The following is a 14,465-nucleotide window of genomic DNA, read 5'->3' on the forward strand; positions in this document are numbered from 1 at the left end:
TAAGTGCTGCCCCAACAGACACTGCTGGCCAAAAGAATCATATCTAAAGTGCATGAGGCACATGTGCACCAAGAGTGGAATCCAGGTGGATAACATGTCTCAAAGAGCCACAATTACTGAAGGGTAAGTAGCTGTTCTTTTGAGGTTCTGATGCTATGCTACTGAAGTCCATGACAAAGACCCATTGACTATAGTGGAGCAGGATCAGACCCATAGTGAAGTGTTCTGTGGAAAAAAGCTAGTTCCCTAGTTGAGTGTTCCACATTGTTCCACATTATGAGCAAAATCACCTACACTTTTCAAGATCATTAAAACACTCCCACCACCACATGCTTAGATAATATGTCTCTGTTGTGTGTCTGTGAAGATCTCAAACCTAACCAGAAAAAGAAAATATAAAATAAGAATTGAACTGAGTGCCTGGGTATTTCTTAATCTTTGTCATATTATGCAAATTTTCTACACCTATATTTGAATAAATTCCTATTATTACCATACAACCCCAAAGACCCAGTCAGGATTGGGTCCCTTTTGTATGCAGTGCAATCTCTATAGACCTTACAGTGTAAGACCCTGATCTTGCAAACACTTCTACATTCACTTAACTTTAAGCATATGAGTGGGTATTGACTCCAGTGGAACTGCTCATGAGCTTTAAAGTTACGCAAGATGGAGGCCTATATTAATAATATAACAAACAATAGGAGGAAAGGGTGTGGGGTGAAAAGATAACAAAATGTTTTGAATGAGGTACAATTACATATTTGCTGTCATTGAAATTTTCAGCACTTTATAAATAAATAGTGCTATTGTTATTCTGCATGCAGATTTAAGTAATAAATATGCAATAGTTGAAGACTCTAACAATTCTATCTAGTAGAATTGAGGCTTTCCCCAAACACAAACCTAGTTTTTAACAGTATAAAATATATGAAAGTTTACATTTGGGGAGGTGAGAGTGGAGGTGTTTACAGATGTGTGTTTGATATGGCATTTACTTTCTGGGTCATCACTGTGTTTCTGCTAACATTATTAAAAATGACAGTGTGTAGATTGCAGTTGGTAAGAATCATAGGACTGGAATCAATTGTAGGACTGGAAGGGACCTTGAGAAGTCTTCTAGTTCAGTCCTCTGCACTTAAGGCAGGATTAAGTATTATCAAGACCATGCCTGACAGGTGTATGTCTAACTTGCTCTTAAAAATTATTTCAGTGCTTAACTACCCTGACAGTTATGAAGTTTTTCCTAATGTCCAACTTAGGCCATCATTGCTGCAGTTTAAGCCCATTGCTTCTTGTCCTATCCTCAGAGGATAAGGAGAAATTTTTTTTCCCTCTTCTTTGTAACAACCTTTTATGTACTTGAAAACTGTTGTCCTGTCTCCTCTCAGTCTTCTCTTCTCCAGATGATACAAACCCAATTTTTTCAATCTTCCCTCATAGGTCATGTGTTCTAGACCTTTAATTGTTTTTGTTGCTCTTCTCTGGATTTTCTCCAATTTGTCTACATCTTTCCTGAAATGTAATGCCCAGAACTGGACACAATACTCCAGTTGATGCCTAATCAGCACAGAGTAGAGCAGAAGAATTACTTTTCATATATTGCTTACAACACTCCTACGAATACATTCCAGAATGATGTTTGCTTTTTTGACAACAGTGTTCCACTCTTGACTCGCATTTAGCTTGTGAGCCATTATGATCCCCAGATCCCTTTTTGCAGTACTCCTTCCTATGCAGTCATTTCCCATTTTGTATGTGTGCAACTGATTGTTCATTCCTAAGTGGAGTACTTTGCATTTGTCCTTATTAAATTTCATCCTATTTACTTCAGACTATTTCTCCAGTTTGCCCAGATCATTTGAATTTTAATCGTATCCTCCAAAGCACTTGCAACCTCTCCCAGCTTGGTATCATCCACAAATTTTGTAAGTGTACTCTTTATGCCATTATCTAAATTATTGATGAAGATATTGAACATATTGAAACTGATCCTTGCGGGAACTCACTTGATATGCCTTTTCCAGCTTGACTGTGAACTACTCTCTGAGAATGGTTTTCCAACCAGTTATGCACCCACCTTATAGTAGCTCCATCTAGGTTGTATTTCCCTAGCTTCTGTATATGAGAAGGTCATGCAAGACAGTATCAAAAGCTTTACTAAAGTCAATATATATACTCCACATCTACTGCTTCCCCCCTACTCTGTCAAAGAAAGCTATTAGGTTGGTTTGACACAATTTGTTCTTGACAAATCTATGCTGACTTGTTACTTATCACCTTATTATCTTCTAGGTGTCTGCAAATTGATTACTTAATTATTTGCTTCATTAACTTTCCGGGCTCTGAAGTTAAGCTGATTGGTTTGTAATTCCCAGGGTTGTCCTTATGCCTGTTTTTATAGATTGGCACTATATTTGCCCTTTTCCAGTCCTCTGGAATCTCACTCCTCTTCCATGACTTTTTGAAGATAATCGCTAATGGCTCAGATGTCTCTTCAGTCAGCTCCTTGAGCATTCTAGGATGTATTTCATCACGCCCTGGTGACTTGAAAACATCTTACTGGTCTAAGTAATTTTTAACTTGTTCTTTCCCTATTTGAGCCTGTGATCCTACCCCATTTTCACTGAGACAATATAAATTATTTCCTTGTGTTCATATTTAATTTTCATACACACACAGCTAAACTCTGCTAGTCTGCCATTTTGTGAATGACTAGTCTGTATATATTTTTGCATTTTAGGTTAATTGAATGGAGCCCATTTCTGTTAAGAAAAAGAAAGATCCATATAATTTTTAAAATTGAGGAAAGCACATAAATTAAATCCTTAAATTTCAGTTGGCTCATACAGTTAAAGGGGCTCTGTCAAGTTAAAATAATGGTCCAAACTGTATTGTAGAGATCCACATATGCAAGGCACTCTTTAAATGCAGATCATCCCTTTTTCATGTGCAGTGGCGGTGTATCATCTCTGTGGTACCATCTGCCCTTCTTTAACAACACATATATTCCTTAGGAGGGGTTGGAGCAGAAGATAATCTGCTCTCTCTGACATAATCTGACATAATCCACTGCTCTGTGTCCAGAGGCAATAATGGATCTTCTCTAAATTTATTATTGTTTTTCATGCACAACTGTGGTGGAGGTTGTGAGCACAGTGAACAGTGCAAGAATGTCTATTTCCCCTCTTTTGAAAGGTATCCCTGAGTGTATTTGTTCGTTGTTTGTTGCAACAGCAATAGACCCATATCGTGTTTCTTTTTCTACCCTTTGTTACTTAGAGGCCTCAAACTTCCAGTTCTGGTTCTTACACAGTTTCTTTTCTTTTCTGCTCCATCTGTCATTTGTGTCTGATGGCACCTTTCTCCCATAGTGAAATCTTGCCCTATACATGTGTGGAGTGATGGAGAGGAAATGGGGGGGCTTGTTGATGATTAGTGAAGTCAGTAAATTTGAGGTCCACTGTGACAGTAGAGATACCAAATGTAGAGTATAGTATATACCTGGCATTACCTGGAGATGGAGCCAAAAAGCAGGACTAAATGTAGAACTTCATGACAGAAAGTTTATACTCCTAGCGTGAGATTTTCAAAAGTGCCAGCATGGGACTAACTCTTCTCATTGAAGTCTTACCATTTTTTGCCATTGATTTCAAAAAGTGATTGTTTTTGAATATCCCACTGGTTGGATATTTTCTAAATTATTTACTTGCCTTCAGATATCTGTCTCCATGTTATATATATTACTAAACAAAATAGTGATAAAGAATTAGGCACATGTACTAGACTTGTGGTAAAATGATACTGATTGAGCAATGCTGTTAAATTATTTTTCCAGCAAATTAATAAACTGATTGTCCCCTTACAATTTTTTAATATCTATTATAATAAATTTCAATGGGAGTTTTGCCTAAATAAGGGTTGAAGGTAAAAAATAGCACAGAGTGGCAAGATCCTCCAGATCACTTAAGCTCAGCATTTTGGGCTGCACATGAGGGAGAAGAGTCCATGAGCAAAGTGATGGCAGAAGAAAGGCATACATGTTGTTTGTCTAATTCTCAGCTGGTAACCAGATGCCATGAATTCAAGTCAAGAGTGAGTAAGGCAGGGATAATAGGGAGATGAAATGGAATATAAAAAAGGAATGTTAAATGAGGTGGCAAACGTAGCAGACATTGCTGTTAAAAATCATTTGTCATTCACTCAGGATATAGTAACTGCTCTCTTAAATATTAAAAGCAATCAAAAAAATCTAGCACAGTTAAAAATTTTGTGCCAACACACAGTTCTGTTTAGATAGCTCAAGCCTTGTTTAGGCATTTCAATTATAGAACCTTAGAGACTATTACTATTTACCCTCTATATAACATAGGGCCATCCCTAGTTCTGCCAGTGCTAGCTGGTTCCCCAGTGGATTACTCTGGTCTCCATTTGAGTACCTCTTCCAGAATGGCAAAAACCTGGAAGAAAGTAGTTTCTGGAGGACAGGTCTCAGATTCATATTTGGTTTTGGATTTTGAGTACAGCATTCATATCTGTATACAACAAATAAGAATATTGCCTCTGTAGGCTTTTTTTTCTATTTTGTATTCTGTCCTATATCTGAGCCATTTTCATTATTTTCTCTTCTGATAATCTCTCTTCTGCCCTTTCTTCTATCTTTGCCTGTCTTGTGTTCATCTTATATCCTGCTGTCGTTTTCTTCTCTTACTGTCTGCCACACAATTTTCCATCTGGAACTCTCTTAATGAATGCTTCACCATGCTTATGAAATGGTGCTATCACAACATGGAATACCACAAATTTTTTTGCCTTCGGGTATTTTGCAGAATATGGTTACTGGAAATACAGTGGGAATGGCTGTCTCTTCTGTGGGTTTTGTGTTGATTTGTATTCAGCTTGGGACAAATTCCAAAATTTGAGTTAAATTCAATTTTATATTATGAAATTTGGATTTGAATGTTGTGTACATCCCCTCTTCCCTTCTGGGAATTAGAATAATGAGGACTTTGGGGTTTAGCTTGGACTTCTGTGAAAGGCTGCTATTTATCCTTCATTATTCCTCTATCTCTCTCAACCACACAATCTTACCCAACCTCATCAGTTTTCACTCTATAGTCACTCTCAACCAAGGCAGAACCATCACTCTTCAGCTGAAAGAGCACACACAAAACTTCATCTAGAAAGTGGAACCTAATCTTTTCACCAGAAGCAGCTACTGGTAAGCATGGCAAATCCCTTCCTATCCCAAGGAGGTGGGAATGAGCATCTGAGTTTGTGTGGTCTGTATTTGACACTCCTGCATGCTAGACATTCTGTGCTCTCAATGGACCACGGGGATAACATCAGCCCATTTTTAGGGACTTATCATTTATATAAGGCTGAAACTCTGCCATTGTTTTCAGTATGGACACAGATACTTATAATTTAAAAAATCAATTCATTGACTTACATTTATTAAGAGAATAGTAAACAATATATTATTTCATCAGTTTTAGATGGGCTATTATCCCTTGTTCAAAATATCAAATTACGTAATTTTCAAAAATAGCATTTTTGCATGCTGTTAATCCATAGGAAGAACACGGGCATTTGGGGGCTTGATTCTCCCCTGGCCTACTTTGGTGTTATTCCATTGACTTCAGTGGAGTGACTCCAGACTTACAACACTGTCAGGCCTTTGCTGTTTTGAAAAGCACTTGGTTCACCATAGTTCTGTTGGTTTAAGAAAATGCACTTTAATATGCTTCACAATAGCTTCACCTCATAATTAATTTGGGACCTATTAGTATTACGGGTCTATGCCTGCCCCTATTCAAGTCAATGGCAAAGCTCCCATTGACTTTGGTGGATTAGTCACCTTGTACTGGAGCCATTCGGTGCCTGTCTCCCTCAATGCAAGTTACATCAGTTGGAGATTGACAGGTTGCAGATACATCTCATTATACCTCATTTCCCTTGTCCTTGCTCCCTGTGTTGGGGGATATATTAACTCTATGCTACCCAATGATTGCCCTTCCTGTGGGAATTCTGCAAAGACCAGATAAACTGAATTCAGAAACATTTTACACTGATAGAGTGATCCTAGAGAATCAGACTCAAAATGATTGCACAGGTATGAGTGAAGGCATAATTTGACCAGAATCCTTTTCACAATTGACAGTGTGTAAGAAAGAATTAATTCAGCTTGATTTTCGGAGTCCAAGCTGGGTTTGCAGGAGCAGCAGTTAGAAAGCATATTTTTACTTGTAAAATGGGCATGTTAATATTGCAAATCAGTTTAAAAATGAGACACAATAAGCATGGTGCCCCGGAATGTCATGCCATACCACATCCATTTTACCTCAGAGCACAAGGCAGAAATAGAATCTCTAATTCATTCAGGAAGCTTACAGATTTCCTCAGAGCCACAGATAGAATTTTCAGGGCCCACAAAAAGAGGTAGTAAAAGGTTCTGACTTCATACTCCTGTGTTCTGCACCCATACTGGAGATCTCAAGGGTATAAATAACCCTTCTCACACATCTCTTGATTGTTGCAACTTTGTATTACAAATATAATTATTTTTGTAACCTTGTCATCTCAAGTATTGAAGGGAGGAAGGAGGGATAGATAAGGACGGCAGCAACAGTATCATTTTTTTATTGAAGTAAATGGCAATTTGGATGAGGCAAACAACAAAGATAAATGTTTTCATGCTTACAGTCATTGCAGCAGAAACATACTGCATATTGTCACACGCATGCAATGTGTCCAAAGTGTACTTGACACCAGCTGTACTTCCATTTCCTCATCTGTAAAATGAGGCTAACAACACCTTTGTAGAGTGCTTTGAGCACTACAAAGAAAATCTCATATAGGCGCAAAGTTATGTTCTTCTGCACACAGAAGAAGAGGAGCAATGTAAATAAAATTACTGGTCTTAGGTCTCCTTTTAAATAATGAAGATTAATCAATTACTGTATTTTAAATTTTCTAAGGAGCAAAGAATACAATCTAGAACTTCACAAGAAAATACTGTGCATATATAGAAAGCAAGATGGTTATTCATTTGCAAAAAAAAAAAAGTATCAGTCCAATTTAAAAGGAGGACACTGCTTAAAAAGCTACTATGAAAATATTTCCAAATACTGTATTATTAATTTCTAATATCAGATGCACTCTAATACAATGAACGTACCCTTAAAAAAATGTGGATGTAGTTGAATCTCCCAAAAGAAACTGTGGTACTATATAATGGAAAAACATTAATTATAAAATTTGCTTGAATTAAGTTTAAACTATTTTGGCTGCCAAATAAATGGAAGCCTAATATCTCTTTAAAATTCAACTTGACAGAAAAAGCTAAATTCTATAGACAAGCATTTTAACTCTCTTAAGTGTTTAACTTTCCAAACGAGTTCACATTTTATTTCAAACAATTGCAGAAGGAGATACTTAAGTTTCTCATGCACCTAAGTGAGATATAACTGCTGCTCTGCTTAGGCAGGAATTTTCCCCACTAACTCCTTGATGCGCGATATGTTCATCTGAAAATGTCTGCAGATTTTTAGTATGACAGTGAGGGGAGCTATAATCACAGAAGGTCCTTCTTTTCCATGGGAAATGTAGATATGTCTAGCGCACCAGATTGCCCCAGGAGAGCTGATATGGAATCAAGGCTTAGGAGCAGCTGCACAGGAAGAGAGAATTCACCAAAGGGCAGGGAAATCAGGTTGTTGGCCAGCCTTGCCCCTGCTGGGGTCTAGCTGCTCTGACCGTGTCTTCATCTTAAACTAGTTTGTTATCTGGAAATTTCTTTGTTTTTTAAAATGACTAAAAATATCACATATGAACACTATACAAGAAACCCAACCCAAATGCATATCTTCACATCGTTTGTCAACCTGAGATATTTATTTATTTATTTATGTATTTTCAATTTCAGGAGTAGATTTATAGCTGTACTCTGGATGCTTTATGTCATTTTGGAGCAGCATAAAAAGTCAGAGCAGACAGGACAGTTAAGTCTGGTTTTGAGCTGCTTTGCATCACCAGAGCAGCATATATAACAGGGAATGTAGACATCTACATCCCAGTTTTCATTTTTTGTTCTCTACATTTCCCTGCACACAGAGCCTCAGTTGTCTCCCTCCTGCCTTCCACACTTCCATTCACATGTATTGTGTGCACACACACTTTCCCTATATGCCCTTCCTGTTGAATAGATATGATGCAACAAGTAGGTTTGAAAATAAATATTTGGATTAAGAGCCATTTTTTGTCATTATTCTTCATAATAGAAGGTTTCTCTTTCAGCAGAGGGATGACACATAAAATCTTCAACAAAGAAACTCAGTGAATGGGAAAGATGGTCCAGTGGCTAGCGCTCTGGGCTAGGAGCATGGAGAGCTTCATTCAGTTCCTTGCTTCAGCAAGGACTTTCTGTGTGATCTTATGCAAGTTGCTTATTGTCTCTGTGCCTCAGTTCCCCATCTGTGAAATGGAGCTATTATTGCTTCATTACCTCATAGGGGTATTGGTGAATTGGTACATTAAAGATTAAGTGCTTTGAGACCTATGATAAAAAGTGCTATATAAGAAATAGGCGTTATTATTCACACAGGCTTGTCCTCTTTTAAAATGGGCCACCATTACCCAGTTCTTTTTAATGGGACTAAGGCACATATGCTGTGCATGGTTAAGATGGCCGTCTCAAAATAGCCACCATCTCCCACTGCTCTCAATGAGACTGACGCCACAGGCTGACCTTAGCAAAAATGGTCAATGACTCCCATTGTTTCCAAACTGGCCTAGGAAAGATGATTGCCCTATGCTTTCAAAAGGTAGAGCAGAGCACTCCAAGGAGCAAGAGAATGAAGGTGATAGCTATCTTTAGTAAGGTATCCTGTGGCTTTAGTACCATTAAGAACAGTAGGGGAGGGCAGCCATTTTGGTAAAGGGCCATTCTTCACGAGTTTCCCTGAAGATTCTATAAGCCAGCTTCTGCTGAAAGAGTAATTTTCAATTATGAAGGATAAAAGGGAAACTGACTTTTAACCCTAAATATTTATTTTAAAAAACTACCCATTGTACCAGATTTACCTCTGCCAATTTTAGTATAAATAGGTAATAACTGAGCTGAGATCACTGGGGACAAAAACCATGGTCTTACTCAGGGTTTTCAATTAATGAAAGGGCCCATTTTAAAATAATTTTTAACTCATTCTAATGGTTTTATTGAAATGATCAGAAAATTCATTTTGTATTCAAAGTGTAAGTGCTGTAATTTTGAGGATGCACTGTATTCTTCATACATAACAAATAGATTGAATGCCTACTTTTAGTATGAAGTTCAAAACAACCTTAATTATGGAGTGATGACATGTGCCTCCATAATAATGGAACAAGTATTAGTAGGAAAACAAAATCACTAAAGTTTGAAAATTACAATCTTATATTTTTGTGGGAAAATAACTCAAAGCACATATGATATGCTCTATGAGGGGGTGAGAAATGTGGGAAAAGGTAACATCAAGATACTTGGAGTGAAGGGTGACAATTGACAGCAAATTAGACATGAAATTGCAATGTAAAATGGCAGCAAAAGAGACCACTGTAATATTTGGGCACCATTTGTGTCCACATCCCTTTCTTTGGGTCAGTTTTTGCCATTCTTACTTGCACTGAGTTGTACCTTATGCTGTAGTCTCATGTGTTTCAATGTAACTACTCATGGAGTAAGATATTGCTCAGCTTGAATAAAGCTGGCAAAATCCAGCCCTAAATGGTTGTGATTCAACTTACCGTATCTGAAATATTGAGTTCAGTTGAAAGGGCTGCCTTACTAGAAAAATACATTAGAGAGAGTTCAGAAAAAAAGCAACAAAAATTGTCAAGGAACAACAGGGATTGTTTTATGAGGAAAAATGAAATAATTATCTTGGCTGAAAGACAGCAAAGGGGGTTATGTTACTGGAAGAGTGGAAACAATAAAGAGGAGAGAAATTAAGGTCCTAGATGGTATAAATTGAAATAATGAATCAGAAAGTTTAAGTGAATGTTTAGACTGTATTCTAGTAAAGTAAAAATAAGATTTATTAGGGTTTAATAGTCTCCCAAGGCAAGTGGTAGACATCACAATACTTGAAACATTTAAAACTAAACTGGACAGAACACTAGAAAATGTATTCAAGGGAATATTCTCTATTGACAAGAAGTCATGGCACACTGGACCAATACTTTTCTACTCTATGAATGACATAGGTCTAATTTTGCCCTGCCTTGCAACTTGTGAAAAATGACTGCGGTCAAAGGGGCTGTATTGGATATAAAACAGGGCAGAATTTCATCCTTTTAAATTCTACGACCAGTTTCATAGCTGGTTTTTAGGTGGGTATAATTTTTCCTTCAATGTGTGTCTGCTGCTGCCATTTAAATATTATTTATTTGTATTGCAGAGAGCCTAGGGGCCCCTGTCAGAAATCAGAGCCCCATTGTGTTAGGCACTGTACACACATAATAAAAGATGGTCCTTATGCAAAAGAGCTTACAGGTTCAGTATTAAAAAAAAAGTTGGATATAACAGATTGGGGGAGCACAAGGTAACAATGAGACAATGCTAATTAACATGATAAGCAGTAGGCATTGCACAATAGCTGCCAAACCATTGTCAAGTATTTTGTAGGCATTCAGCAGAGGAGACTTTTAAGGAGGGGTTAGGAAGGATTTTACAATTGATGGAATTAATTGGAACGTTGTAGCCACAATGCAAAGCCTACTTCTCCAAGGGCTGACTCAAAAGTCCCCAGGAAGTAACATAGATAAAGTACAAAAAATATTTCTTACTAATAAAATACTATAACATGCTATTTCTTTAAAAAAACAAATGGATTTTATTTTCAATGTCAATAAATAAACATACTCTATTATTGACAGCACAAGAAACCTGATTTAATAAATGTAAACAGCCATCTGGGTTTATTTTCATCTAGGAATATATAATTTTACAGTGGCATAGTAATGAGTGTGTATAATTTCTTTGCTGCTTTCGGTACAAAGGTTCATGAAAAATGTTATCCATTGTGCAATCAGTACTTTAGAAAATTGTCTGGGCAATATACAAATCAGAGTGAGTATTTGGAACAAATGAAAGTTATTAAATTCAGTAGTCACCGTATTTCTTATATAAAAACAAAACACTTTTAACACACATGATATGACAGTCACTGTTCCTGATACGGAACCTTTCTCATATTTTGTTGTGTAGAAATCTGGTTGCATCAGTTGCGAATGAGATATATAATTGAGTGTCATCACCATACTTCTGGCAGCTGAGCCCAGAGTATCTTACTAGCTCTCCCAGTAGGCTCATGTAGATATTGAAGAGTGTTATATGGATCTCTGCAGGAGCCCATAGGTGAGGGCGTTCAGGGAGGAGAAGCAGTTACCCATCACACCTCTGTGCGTTCAGCTGGAGAGGAATGATTGGAGCCACTGTAGTGTTGGGCCATCTATTCCTGTTCTGTCATGTAATTGTGTTAGCAGTGTCTTGCAGTCCACTGAGTCAAAGATCCAGCAGGCTGAGCATGGAGATCTTACCTATGTCCAGGACACAAAGAGGTGATCTTGTACTGCTACTAGAGCCATCTTTGTTGTTGTGTCCTGATCTGAATCCTGACTTTGAGGAGTCCAGCATTCTGGCTTATGGAGCATGCTGTTGAAGCTTGTTGGCTGCTACTTTCTCACCCCCACATTGCAACCCACAATGAGTGAGCCTGCACGTAACAGTAAGGGGGCACTTTATAGCCCTTTACCCTGTTTTCTAACACCATGGTAAGAGGAATATGGGGAATACAACCATGAACTAACTGAAGATGGGCAAGGTAGGATGAAATGATAGAAAATCATTGCAATGACTATATATAATATACATACCTACGATAAGCTCCGCTGCCTCAGCACTGCTGGTTTCTCTGGTCTTTTATGTCTGTCACCTTCTCTTTTAGTGCTTGTGTATTACAGTAATTTGTGTTGTAAAGAACTCACTTTATTTTAATAAAGAGTTAGTAACTTACAAATCAGAAATGACAGAGGCCCAATTCTAGAGTCTGATATGGCCTCCTTGCAATGCTCCACAACTACAAAGGGGAGTTAAACCCTGTGAATTTCTCCAGCTGAGAATTCCTTCAGCAGAGAGGGAATGCATGTTTGGTACAGAATTGATGTAACAACTCTATACCACCACTTCTAACCCTCCAGCATGGGGGAGGCATGCCAACTGAAAGGGGACATGAAGAGAGCCTGCTCTAACTAATGTCAGAGGCTGAAGTAGCTCCCAGCTGGCCCCTGAAGTGGGCACAGTTGGGCTAAGAAGCCATTAAAAGAATCACCATCCTGCAGTTAACCAAGAACCATTACAGTCCTTGCATAGTTTTAGAGCAGCTTAAACTACTCCCTCTTGCCTATGGCCCTAGGAGTCAGTGTGCCAACCAAAGATCATTAGAGTGCAAGTCATTGTAGTGCTGTCTCCTCCCTTCTCTAACATGCCTCCTGGATCGCAACAGGAAATCCACCATTTTTCCAATCCTTGTTACCTCACTGGAATCCCTGTTACCTCACTTAGAATAGGTTCTGGACTGAGCCTTAGAATTTGAAAGTCTCTAGTCCAGTTTCTTGCAATTTGTATGAGTTTGTAATCTTTGAATATGCTGGCTCTGTACAGTCACACAATCACACCTAAAAGGCTTTTCTTTTTTTATTTACAGTGGTAAATATATTATTCTCTTTAGATACTACTTTTCCCGTCTTGACCACAGCCTTACAACTTTTATGCCATTCACTTGCTAACAAAAGCACAAGCAGGAGCTGTTTATATCCTTTTCACTTGCTAAGCTGTTTTCAAAGTGGAGACTGGAAAATCCCATTTGGCTTGGTTAGAGTATGGACACAAAATGTTCCCTTGAAAAGAAGTTAAAATAAATGTAGACTAAAATCCCAAGAAAAATCCAACTGCTTAGTTTTTTTTCAAAGTATCTATAAAAAAGATACATCTAAAACCTGCCAGTAAAGCTTTATTTATTGCAACTGCTCAGAATTATATTTAAGCTGTTTCAAAAAAGAGCCTTAATTTGCTTGCAATTGATTATGCTCCTTCTGCATAAAATTAACTTGTACACTTCGGAGAGTGCCAGCAGCTGCATTAGGCTGATCCTCATAAAATTTTAATACTAAAAAAAGACTTAACCAATGACTCCTAGTTACCAGGGTTACAGAATGACATTGAACGATATTAATCAACTCCAGCTTTTCACTGCATTTTATAATATTTTTTTAAAGGATCTGCAATATGGGAAATATTATCTTAACCCATGTTGAGACAAATGCTAAAATTTCAGGAAAAAAAACTTGTGGATTATTTTTCAACTTGTATATGTTTTAAGAAAAATGTTCATATTTCTTCCGAGATATAAAGTTCTTGTGGAACTGTTGTAAGCTTTTGAAAGAACAACCATAATATTTTGTTCAGAGTTATGAACATTTCAAAGTTGTGAACAACCTGCATTCCCGAGGTGTTCGTAACTCTGAGGTTCTACTATATGCTAATTAACAAAGATCTGATCTAAGCCCTACTTGAAGTCAGTGAGAGTCTTTCCATTGATCAGAGTGGACTTTGAATCAGTCCCTAAAGGTCCAATTCTGCCACTCTTACACGTTGAGCAGTACCTGCATTGTTTGGGGTTCTTTTTGATTTGTTAGTCTGTTTGGTTTTAAATAATTTTGTAGAGATTGAGGTTTACAAATTGAATGACAACAGTAAACTATGCTAAATAAGAATTTAAAATGCAGTAAATGTTTATCATCAGTATATTTTTTTTTATTACTGGTATATTAAGGATTGTTCTTCCTTCTATAGGTGGTATGAGCACTGAAACAACAAAAGTACATTAAACAAGTCAATCAGATTTTCATGTTTTTAGTAACCACTAAAATGTTGGTGAATTAAAACATTCTATCGGAACATAAATAATATAGCCTACACAGTGAAGCTAAAAATCTGTGTCCTGATCCCTATAATGAATGGGAGTTTTGGGTGTGCAGGAATTCAAGATCAGGTCCTTAATTTGAGATACACGTAACAGAGAAAAGGATACAAAATCTATAGCTCCTGTGTGTAGGTTTTCCAGAAAGGTTATACTTAAAGTATGAGGTCTTATTGCATTTTGAAATTTTTTAAAACATAATCCCAAACTATTCTGATTTATTTAGTTATTTCAGCAGGCATGAGATAAGCATGGAGTAAAAATAACCTTTACATTAAAAATAAAATCATTGTTGCAACTATCATTTCTCAGGTTTCAGAGTGGTAGCCGTGTTAGTCTGTATCAGCAAAAAGAACGAGGAGTATTTGTTGCACCTTAGAGACTAACAAATTTATTTGAGCATAACCTTTTATGGGATAAAACCCACTTCATTGGATGCATGCA

General features: G+C 37.3%; 1 protein-coding gene across 4 annotated transcripts in view; it reads left to right on the forward strand.

Moving 5' to 3' along the window:
• Window positions 1–14,465, forward strand: part of ADAMTS20 (ADAM metallopeptidase with thrombospondin type 1 motif 20) — a 181,865-nt gene that overhangs the window by 139,529 nt on the left and 27,871 nt on the right. The gene's annotated exons all lie outside the window — the stretch shown is intronic.

This window comes from Dermochelys coriacea, chromosome 1, assembly GCF_009764565.3.
Source record: "Dermochelys coriacea isolate rDerCor1 chromosome 1, rDerCor1.pri.v4, whole genome shotgun sequence".
NCBI classification, from domain to species: Eukaryota; Metazoa; Chordata; order Testudines; family Dermochelyidae; genus Dermochelys; species Dermochelys coriacea.